Here is a 12,052-nt window from a genome sequence, read left to right as displayed (position 1 = left end):
TGTTTAGGTCCACTTTATTCCTACAGTATCAAAGCTATTGCTTTCATACTTGCAACACTTATTAACTATCATAAGGGGACTGTGCAGGCAAAGTTATGTAACTCTGACTGGCATTTGGACGGAATTATGGGCCCTTTATACTTAGAAAATTGAAAATTTGGTTAAGTTTTGTGTTTTGGTCCACTTTACCTCCAAAGTATCATAGATATTGCTTTCATACTTGGAACACTCGCAAACTATCATAAGGGTACAGTAAAAGGACAAGTTGCATAACTCTGGTTGTCATTTTTACGGAATTATGGCCCTTTTTTGACTTAGTAACTTTGAATATATGGTTAAATTTTGTGTTTCGATCCACTTTACTTCTAAAGTATCAAGGCTATTGCTTTCAAACTTCAAATACTTTCTTGCTATCATGAGGTTACTACACCTGGAAAGTTGAATTTTACCTTGACCTTTGAATGACCTTGACTCTCAAGGTCAAATTATTAAATTTTGCTAAAATTGCCATAACTTCTTTATTTATGATTAGATTTGATTAATACTTTGACAAAACTACTCTTACCTGACATACCACAATAGACTCCACCCAAAACATCCCCCGTGCCCTCCCCCCCCCGAATCCCCCCCCCTAAATTTTTTTTTTTTTTTTTTTTTTTTTAAGATCATCTCACAAATGACCACCACACCCTCACACTATACCCCCACCCCACACCCCAATTTTTTTTTTGGAAACGGTTAAAAACACAAATATTTATTTTTATTATTTTATGTTTGAAATACATGTCCACACCCCCACACTATACACCCCTCTTCACTCCACCCCTCCCTTCTTTGTGATTGAAAATGAGAGTCCCTTCACCTTTAAAAAGAAAAATAGATGAGCGGTCTGCACCCGCAAGGTGGTGCTCGTGTGTACCTTTACATCTTATTTGTCTACTAGGCCTTATTCAAATGGGCCAATGAATCAATACTGACAAGGCTTCCACCAAGGGCATCAGTGTTTATTGGACGCAGAATATTTTTTCCCTCATTCTGGAAAACTAGGCTTCATGTATGTGCCCAAAGCGTTATCCCAGATTAGCCTGTGCAGTGGGCACAGTGCAGTGGACTAACAAGGCTAATCTGATAGGACCTTTTATGCACCTGCGTTAATCACAGTTTTTGCATAATTGAATTCACATATATATTGCTTGATGATGTGTTTTCAGATTGGAGATGAGACAGGTCAGGTGACTGCCCAGATGAACCTTGCTGACCTCAAGTCAGTGCTGGGCATCAAAGTGGGGCCAGACGAAGGTCACAGGCCCAGCCCCTTGGACCATCTGGATGTTGGAATGTGTATGTTATAGCTTGTTAACAAATCACATTCAGGGAAATCTGGGCTTAATGCACATGCCTAACACGTCCCAGATACGCCTGTGCGGTCAACAAAGGACTTTCTGCTTTTTTCTGAATTTTTTGTTATTAGGAAGTCTCTTTTAAAGAAAATCCAATCTAGTCGGAAAGTGTTATACCTGATTAGCCTGTGAGGACTGCATAGGCTGATCTGGGATGACACGTGATGCCCATGCAGTAAGTCCAGTGAAAATGGCTGTATGCAACCAGCATTATTCAAGAACAGCCAACTTTCAGGCTGTTAAGGTTTTATGCTGTTTGCTGCTCATCTCAATATCAGGGTTAGTAATGGAGCCTTTAAAAATTGGATCTAGCATGAAAAGGTGTTTAATTTAATTCGATTTTCTAATGGACTACAAATGAGTCAAAGTGCATATCTAAGTGCTAAGGGGTTAATTAACACAACTGAAGTATCAAATATATTTTTTGTTTAAAAGAATTTTTTTTTTTTAAGTATTTACAAAATTATATAAAATTGCTTATATTTTAAAATCATTGAAAATTTATTAAAATGAAACATAAAATGAAAAAAATACAATAAAATAAAATTGTTCATTGTATATTTTATATGAAATAAAAATATTACTATAATTAAATATATATATATATATATATATATATATATATATATATATATATATATATATTTACATAACATATTACATAAAAAAATGAAAAATTAAATTATTATTTTTAAATTCCAGACCGACGTACCGGCGTCTCCCAGCGACACAGCATGTAACAGATGGAGTTGATGAAGCTCACGCCGGACAAGAAAGGAGAGACAATCCCAGTACATGGCGGGGCAAGACCTAAGATACCCAAGGTGCAGAAATCCATGAACGTGGCCACATCAGAGACAATCATAGCCAAGAATCAGGCCCCTATGGTTGAGGTAAGCTGTAGTCACATCAGAGACAATCATAGCCAAGAATCAGGCCCCAATGGTTGAGGTAAGCTGTAGTCACATCAGAGACAATCATAGCCAAGAATCAGGCCCCAATGGTTGAGGTAAGTTGTAGTCACATCAGAGACAATCATAGCCAAGAATCAGGCCCCTAAGGTTGCGGTAAGCTGTAGCCACATCAGAGACAATCATAGCCAAGAATCAGGTACCTATGGTTGAGGTAAGCTGTAGTCACATCAGAGACAATCATAGCCAAGAATCAGGTACCTATGGTTGAGGTAAGCTGTGGCCACATCAAAGACAATTATAGCCAAGAATCAGACCCCAATGGTTGAGGTAAGCTGTAGCCACATCAGAGACTATCATAGCCAAGAATCAGGTACCTATGGTTGAGGTAAGCTGTAGCCACATCAGAGACAATCATAGCCAAGAACAAGGCCCCTTTGGTTGAGGTAAGCTGTAGCCACATCCGAGACAATCATAGCCAAGAATCAGGCCCCTATGGTTGAGGTAAGCTGTAACCACACCAGAGACAATCACAGCCAAGAATCAGGTCCCTATGTTTGAGGTAAGCTGTAGCCACATCAAAGACAATCAAAGCCAAGAATCAGGTCCCTATGGTTTAGGTAAGCTGTAGCCACATCAGAGACAATTAGTGCCAAGAATCAGGCCCAAATGGTTGAGGTAAGCTGTAGCCACATCATAGACTATAATAGCCAAGAATCAGGTCCCTATGGTTGAGGTAAGCTGTAGCCACATCAGAGACAATCATAGCCAAGAATCAGGCCTCTCTGATTGAGTTAAATTCTAGCCACATCAGAGACAAGCAAAGCCAAGAATCAGGTCCATATGGTTGAGGTAAGCTGTAGCCACATCATAGACAATCATAGCCAAGAATCAGGCCTCCCTGGTTGAGTTAAATTCTAGCCACATCAGAGACAAGCATAGCCAAGAATCAGGTCCATATGGTTGAGGTAAGCTGTAGCCACATCAGAGACAATCATAGCCAAGAATCAGGCCCCTATGGTTGAGGTAAGCTGTAGCCACATCAGAGACAATCATAGCCAAGGATCAGGTCCCTATGGTTGAGGTAAGCTGTAGCCACATCATAGACTATCATAGCAAAAAATCTGGCCCCTATGGTTGAGGTAAGCTGTAGCCACATCAGAGACAATCATAGCCAAGAATCAGGTACCTATGGTTGAGGTAAGCTGTAGCCACATCATAGACTATCATAGCCAAGAATCAGGTACCTATGGTTGAGGTTAGCTGAAGCCACATCAGAGACAATCATAGCCAAGAATCAGGTCCACATGGTTGAGGTAAGCTGTAGCCACATCAAAGACAATAATAGCCAAGAATCAGGTCCCTATGGTTGAGGTAAGCTGTAGCCACATCAGAGACAATCATAGCCAAGAATCATGCCCCTATGGCTAAAGTAAGCTGTAGCCACATCAGAGACAATCATAGCCAAGAACCAGGCCCCTATGGTTGAGGTAAACTGTAGCCACATTATAGACTATCATAGCCAAGAATCAGGTACCTATGGTTGAGGTAAGCTATAGCCACATCAAAGACAATAATAGCCAAGAATCAGGTCCCTATGGTTGAGGTAAGCTGTAGCCACATCAGAGACAATCAAAGCCAAGAATCAGGTCCCTATGGTTGAGGTAAGCTGTAGCCACATCATAGACAATAATAGCCAAGAATCATGTCCCTATGGTTGAGGTAAGCTGTAGCCACATCAAAGACAATAATAGCCAAGAATCATGTCCCTATGGTTGAGGTAAGCTGTATCCACATCAGAGACAATCAAAGCCAAGAATCAGGTCCATATGGTTGAGGTAAGCTGTAGCCACATCAAAGACAATAATAGCCAAGAATCAGGTCCCTATGGTTGAGGTAAGCTGTAGCCACATCAGAGATAATCATAGCCAAGAATCAGGCCCCAATGGTTGAGGTAAGCTGTAACCACACCAGAGACAATAACAGCCAAGAATCAGGTCCCTATGGTTGAGGTAAGCTGTAGCCACATCATAGACTATCATAGCCAAGAATCAGGTACCTATGGTTGAGGTTAGCTGTAGCCACATCAGAGACAATCATAGCCAAGAATCAGGTCCATATGGTTGAGGTAAGCTGTAGCCACATCAAAGACAATAATTGCCAAGAATCAGGTACCTATGGTTGAGGTAAGCTGTAGCCACATCATAGACTATAATTGCCAAGAATCAGTCCCTATGGTTGAGGTAAGCTGTAGCCACATCAAAGACAATAATAGCCAAGAATCAGGGCCCTATGTTTGAGGTAACCTGTAGCCACATCAGAGACAATCATAGCCAAGAATCAGGTCCCTATGGTTGAGGTAAGCTGTAGCTAAATCAGAGACAATCATAGCCAAGAATCAGACCCATATGGTTGAGGTAAGCTGTAGCCACATCAAAGACAATCATAGCCAGGAATCAGGCCCCTATGGTTGAGGTAAGCTGTAGCCACATCAAAGACAATCATAGCTAAGAATCAGGTCCCTTTGGTTGAGGTAAGCTGTAGCTAAATCAGAGACAATCATAGCCAAGAATCAGGTCTCTATGGTTGAGGTAAGCTGTAGTACATTGTGTATATTATAATTGGTGTAAACTTTGTCTTTCATCGATCCTTTGATAGTTATATAATTTCTTTTATTCAGACACTGTCCCCAGAAGATGATGGTTTCTTTGATCTGCTGAGCAAGTTCCAAGGTCGCCGTATCGATGAGCAGCAGTGCAGCCTCAAGTTGCCTGGGGAGAAAAATGGACTCCTGGAGTCAGAAAACAAGGAGAACAAACCCAAACTGGGTAAGTGTTGAACTGATGTTAGGCAGAAATGTGTATCTGCTTATATATGAGTCTTACTCTGGAAAAATAGGCCTTAATGCACATGCTCAAAGTGTAGACCCAGATTAGGGACGAAACTTTCTGCCTAACATTGATTTTCGCTATGAAAACAATTTCTTTCAACTAAAAAATACCATTACAGCTGAAAGTGTCGTCTCTGATAAACAGACTGCCCTGGCTAATGTTGGAAGACACTTACCGCTCATTCATTCAGCCACGTTTTCCCAGGCTTATATGGATTCATATTAGTTATTGGCACTTGTCACTTATAGATGCGTTAGCATTACAGGTGCTCTCTTTAATTAGTCCTCTACCCGTGTAACCAAACTGGACCTTAGTCCAAGTCTGTGTGTCCGACTGACCCAATCATCTGCATCCTGCAATAACTCAAAGAGTACTTTGAAGTTAATTTGAAGAAACTAAATATGTGGATAGAGAGCCACAATGGGAGCATTAGGGTTATTACAGCTACGTCTCTCAGATTAATATGGATCATATTAGAACTCAAAAATTACAGAAGCTAAATTTATGAAATTCAGTATGTGGATAAATATGGGGAAAATACACATTATTTCAGGGGGTTTTTGTCTGACAAATTTTGCGGTTTTTGGTAACATTGAAAACATAAGAAATAGGATCTTGCAAAAACTTAAAAAGTTAAGTTATCCTGCAACTGAAACAATTCCATCTGTTTATTAATTGTTTGCCCGTTAGATCTAGGACACTTATGATCCAAATGTTATAAGTTTGTCAATTATAAGAGTCATATATGATTGATAGCAGTCATTGCAGGCTGTCTACTAAGACATCAGTCATTGTCTCCTGTTTTCATCCAATTAAAAAAAAATATTTTTACTGTTTCCATACATTTGTCAAAGGAGTCAACAATAGACTGGTTCAATACCTGGTTTATCATATTAGAAACTCCAGACTGGTTTAATCATTTTAAGAGCTCACTTGACTTATTTTTAATTTGTATGCCCCTGAAGGAGGGCATATAGTGATCGGACCGTCCGTCAGTCTGTCTGTCTTTTCCGTCACACTTTGTGTTTAGGTTTCTCAAAATGCTCATAACTTCTATGTCCCTTGAGATATAACCTTCATATTTGGTATGCATGTGTATATGGACAAGGCCTTTCCATACTCTCAAAAATTTAGACCCCTGTGACCTTGACATTGAACTTAGGGTCTGCGTTTAGGTTTCAAAATCTGCGTTTAGGTTTCGAAAAATGCTCATAACTTCTATTTCCCTTGAGATATAACCTTCATATTTGGTATGCATGTGTATATGGACAAGGCCTTTCCATAGGCTTAACAATTTTGACCCCGGTGACCTTGACCTTGAACTTAGGGTCCGCGTTTAGGTTTGGAAATCTGCGTTTAGGTTTCGAAATATGCTCATAACTTCTCTGTCCCTTGAGATATAACCTTTATATTTGGTATGCATGTGTATATGGGCAAGACCTTTCCATACGCACACAAATTTTGTGACCTTGACCTTGAGCTTAGGGTCCGCGTTAAGGTTTCGAAATCTGCATGTAGGTTTCAAAAAATGCTCATAACTTCTATGTCCCTTGAGATATAACCTTCATATTTGGTATGCATGTGTATATGGACAAGGCCTTTCCATAGGCACATACATTTTTACCCCTGTGACCTTTACCTTAAACTTAGGGTCCTCGTTTAGGTTTTGAAATCTGCGTTTAGGTTTCGAAAAATGCTCATAACTTCTATCAAAGCGTTTATAGGGGGCATATGTCATCCTATGGTGACAGCTCTTGTTCCCTCTATTTTTATGCCCCCGAAGGAGGGCATATAGTGATCGGACCTTCCGTCTGTCCATCTGTCTTTCCGTCACACTTTGCGTTTAGTTTTCTGCGTTTAGGTTTCAAAAAATGCTCATAACTTCTATGTCCGTTCAGATAGCAACTTGATATTTGGCATGCATGTGTATCTCATGGAGCTGCACATTTTGAGTGATGAAAAGTCAAGGTCAAGGCCATCCTTACAAATCCAAGGGAAGTAATAAGCTTCAAAGGGAGATGATTATCTGTACCTGCCAAATGATAAAAAAACAAGTTTTGGCCCTGTCTGTTGGTTGGTTGGTTTGTGTGTTTGTTTGCTCCAACTTTAACATATTCCATAACTTTTGCAATATTGAAGATAGCAACTTCATATTTGGCATGCATGTGTATCTCATGGAGCTGCACATTTTGAGCGGTGGAAAATTTGAGGTCAAGGTCATCCTTCAAGGTCAAAGGTCAAATATATGGGTCAAAATCGTTCATTTAATGTACACTTTTGCAATATTGAAGATAGCAACTTGATATTTGGCATGCATGTGTATCCCATTGAGCTGCACATTTTGAGTGGTGAAAGGTCAAGGTCATCCTTCAAGGGCAAAGGTCAAATCTATGGGGACATAGCGTTTCACAAACACATTTCTTGTTTTCTATTATCTATTATTTTCATTATTTAATTGGTTGATATTTTTTTCCTCTATTGATTGATGTATACACCTATAGTGACTGGTTTACCATTTTCCTTGTCCTTGACTTATTATTAGACTGGTTCATCATTTTACTTGTGTATTATTTTCTGATATTAGGCTGTTTATAATGTTCTCTCTTGACTGTTTTGTGATATTCTCCTAACATGACTGGTTTAGATCTCACCACATTGTCTACCCCAGACATTGTTTTATTATATTCTCCCAACTTTAATAGTTCACATCAAACCGCAGTGTCTACCCCAGAAATTATTTTATTATATTTTCCATATGTGACTGGTTGACATCATACCGCAGTGTTTATGCCAGACAGCAATATTTTATTATATTCTCCTAACCATATTGGTTGATATCTCTCCAAAGTGTCCACCCCAGACAGCGAGAACTTTCTGGACATGGTGGCAGGCATTCAGGGGTTACGCATGAACGACCAGCGAGCCTCACTACCGCAGTTTCCAGGTCTCAACTCCCAAGCCGTTATCAACCAATACCTCCGAGAGAGAAACGTTAACGACGTACCAGACGACAGCTTCTTTGAAATGCTCATGCGTTGTCAGGTAAAAATGTGATGTGACCTCTTTTTTTGTTCATTAAACAGGAGTTTCTAATGAGTTTCCGAGGAGAAAATGGCATGATGCAGAGCATTTTTGTTGATTATGTGGTTAATATTAAGAGCATAATAGCTGATTGCCACCCTGTTGTTTTCCTACCACTGTCATGTAATATGTTAGATGGAATGTACACTTTTGATTACTGTATTATCACTTACTTTGCAAATGACTTCATGATATGTCTATAAAATATAATAACATGATTATGACTGATAGTGTTCTATGAACAAATCGTAATAAATTTCTGATCTGTACTGTTATGTTCTGGTTAAGTTTAAGAAATGGTCATACAAGCTGTCAGATGAATATTTCTTAATGAATTTCTACATATTAAAGCTAAACAAACAGTCTTTATCTTTTCTAAACCAGTAATATGCATTATATTTAATGGGTGAGCCAACCTTTTGTGTGTTATACACGCTCACCCTCCCCCATCCCTTCAAGAGTGTTTTCTAGGAATCCAGAAAAAAATTCATTTAAAATGTTTGTTGACATTTGCCTGTTATATGCAGCCGCCACCCTTATCCCCCCCCCCTCCCCCCCACACACACGTCTATAAAAGTGTTTGTATGGGTCCTAAAAAAAATAATTAAAACCCGGTATATTTTGCAGGGATCCCGGATTGATGATCAGCGTAGTGCCCTACCACACAACCGCCCCGCCCCAACCGTCCCAGACGAAGATTTCTTCGGGCTGATCCAGAAGGTCCAGTCTAGCCGTCTGGAGGAGCAGAGAACCAGTCTAACCCGATAAGGATGAAATCTCGCCTCCCCAACAGGCCTCCGTGAAGAAGAAAAGAAATAATGACTAGTCTAGTTAAGTCCCATATGAGCGAGCAAGGAATCAGGGGATTAGGCTTCAGGGGTGGCGAAATCTCAAAAAACTAAACTTGTCCACGGACAACCATTTAGGAAATTTAACTTGTCCGTTGCTGAACAACACTTGTCCGTTAATGTTTATATAAATTATAAACGCATTTATTGATTAATGTAAAATTCTGTGGAATATACCAAAATGAGTATGATTTTCTTATTTGTTTATAGTTGTATTTCAATAGTACATTCATTATAGCAGTATATATAAACAATATAAAGACTTTCTAAAACTTTTAATCTTGCAAAGCTAGTGTAATTAAAACATGTGTTGAACATAGTACATCGTAATCTTAACAAATTAAACTAGTCCAATATGTGGACCTCATCAGACCAGGGCTCGAAATTAACACTCGCACACTCGCAAAATGCGAGTGAAAAATACTGATTGCGAGTTAAGTTTAAGCCACTAGTATTTTTTTGCGAGGTAAAGAAATAGTGGGAAAAAAACTAGTAATATAAAATGCACTCAACGTCATGAACGCTAAACCGTAGGTCAATTTATAGAACGTCTATGTATGCAGAAGCGCGCACCTTGTATGTAGACTGGTATACTTATAGTACAGATACGCGGATAGTATTGGAACAAAGAACGTTAAACAGTTGACAATTCACATTTGTTCATTGAACTTGCACAGACATGGCGTCGAAGCCAAACATAATTAGTTTCATTTTGCCTACAGACGGAAATAAAAATACAAAAGATAAAGTAAAGTTAACCGGTTGATTTGTATTTTGGTGACGTCGCACTCACACCACAATATCATAGCTGATTTTTTTCAATATTTGAAAACCCATTAAAAAATATCCCAACTAACACTTAAACTTTGTTTTCTGAGTGAACACACTGCAAAATTGCGAGTCTGTTTTTGATTTTGCGAGTTGGTAATAAAGCAGCTCGCAATTTTTGCAAGTAGAAAAAAAGTTAATTTTGAGCCCTGTCAGACTGAGGCTCCGCTATGGTAGCAATTTGATTATCATCAACTGGTACATGTGTAATCATTGAAATCTGTTAGCCAAGTTTCTTGAAAAGTTCTGGTGCGTTTACTTAGATAATATTTTTTATCATAATCTTTCTTAGTTTTTTGGGAGGTGGACTGCTCAAAGCTTCGGGTTTCTGCTCCGTTGTTGAAGATTAAAAAAAAAAGTTCCATTTTTTACCATTAAAGTCGTCTTAAATACAAGGTAGACCGTGTTTTGATTATCTTACTTTTGATACTTTTTATTTCCGTCTGATTGTAAAAATAAAGAAACCAGTCTGTACACTGTCTAACAGTCGGGCCAAATTTTAAAATGCGGCATGCTCCTGGTCTCTTATAGAATTAGGGAGATCACTGCGCAGGAGAGTGCCCGTATTAAACTTGATTGCTCCGCAAATAGCACTGACAATGTAATCGCATGTCAAAATCCGGTTTTGTAAACTTAATTACAGCTTTAATATAATGTATTTTTTTTTGTATACCTGGACCCGACTTTTAAAAAACTTGTTGTCCACGGACAACTTAATTGAAAAAAATCAGTTGCCCAGACAAGCAATGTACGACTCGGGCAACTCGGACATTTGATTTCGCCACCCCTGCCGGCTTTAAACTGGATCGGCTTTTTAGATGTTTTTAGATGAAATACTTGCGCTGAACCCTGGAATATAAGCTGCGTATTTAGATGAGATAGTCTTGCGCTGAACCCTTGGAATATAAACTGCGTATTTAGATAGATAGTCTTGCGCTGAACTCATGGAATATAAACTGCGTATTTAGATGAGATAGTCTTGCGCTGGAACCCATGGAATATAAACTTCTACTGGCTGGAATTGAGGGTTTTGTGCAAAATTGTATCAGATATTTAATGTATCAGTTATAATAAAAGTTTTATTCTGAAATTCTGTGAGATATTGACTGCTACTGGTCAGAAGTTCTGCATGGAGATATTGAGATTGGACGAACGGAATGAATGGTGGTCCATGGGACTCTGACTTGAAAGCCTTTGTGTGTTCACTAGTAGGCTGCTAAATATTGCTATTGCTGATATTTCTTCTACACAATCTGTCCATTCACATTCTACCTGATTGTGAGTACCTCCATTCTACAAAACGGTTACTATGGGTGGAAGTTGTTGTGGAGTTCAACATTTTTTTCATAGATCTCAATTTCGCACTGCAAATCCCTTTTCAGACTCATGTTGATTGATGACTCATAAGACTTCAATTTGAATATGGAAATCACGAAGAAAACACGCTGCTTTTAATAAGTTTAATATGTTGGTAAAGTTGTGTTAGAATTTCACTTGGAAATTCAAATGTTTCTTAGTTTTTATGCCCCCCTTCGAAGAAGAGGGGGTATATTGTTTTGACCATGTCGGTCAGTCGGTCCGTACGTCTGTCGGTCGTCCACCAGATGGTTTCCGGATGATAAGTCAAGAACGCTTAGGTCTAGGATCATGAAACTTCATACATAGATTGATCATGACTAGCAGATGACCCCATTGATTTCAGGTCACTAGGTCAAAGGTCAAGGTTACAGTGACTCGAAATAGTAAAATGGTTTCCGGATGATAACTCAAGAATGCTTAGGTCTAGGATCATGAAACTATTATAGGTACATTGATCATGACTAGCAGATGACCCTATTGATTTCAGGTCACTTGTCAAAGGTCAAGGTCACAGTGATTCTACATACTAGAAAATGTTTACGGATGATAACTCAAGAATGCTTACGCCTAGTTGTTTTTGTTTTTCTCTTTGTATCCTTTATATGTAAATGAACAGGGTTTGCTCAAAAGCCTTTGTATTTATTGTTTTATATCTCAACTTTCCCATAAAACAATTGAAATTAGCTTTTAAATCAATTGCAGAGTAGTATCGTAAGAATTATTGTAGTAATTGT

The 12,052-nt window shown here is 38.8% G+C and overlaps 3 protein-coding genes across 8 annotated transcripts in view; 1 reads left to right on the top strand and 2 right to left on the bottom strand.

Annotated features, from left to right (window-relative positions):
• Positions 1–12,052, bottom strand: part of LOC127837785 (uncharacterized) — a 605,533-nt gene that overhangs the window by 460,124 nt on the left and 133,357 nt on the right. The gene's annotated exons all lie outside the window — the stretch shown is intronic.
• Positions 1–12,052, top strand: part of LOC127837806 (solute carrier family 49 member 4 homolog) — a 583,680-nt gene that overhangs the window by 472,827 nt on the left and 98,801 nt on the right. The gene's annotated exons all lie outside the window — the stretch shown is intronic.
• Positions 1–12,052, bottom strand: part of LOC127837799 (G-protein-signaling modulator 2-like) — a 616,832-nt gene that overhangs the window by 526,383 nt on the left and 78,397 nt on the right. The gene's annotated exons all lie outside the window — the stretch shown is intronic.

This window comes from Dreissena polymorpha, chromosome 7, assembly GCF_020536995.1.
Source record: "Dreissena polymorpha isolate Duluth1 chromosome 7, UMN_Dpol_1.0, whole genome shotgun sequence".
In the NCBI taxonomy this organism is placed as follows: Eukaryota; Metazoa; Mollusca; class Bivalvia; order Myida; family Dreissenidae; genus Dreissena; species Dreissena polymorpha.
This window is presented reverse-complemented; position numbering and strand designations above follow the sequence as displayed.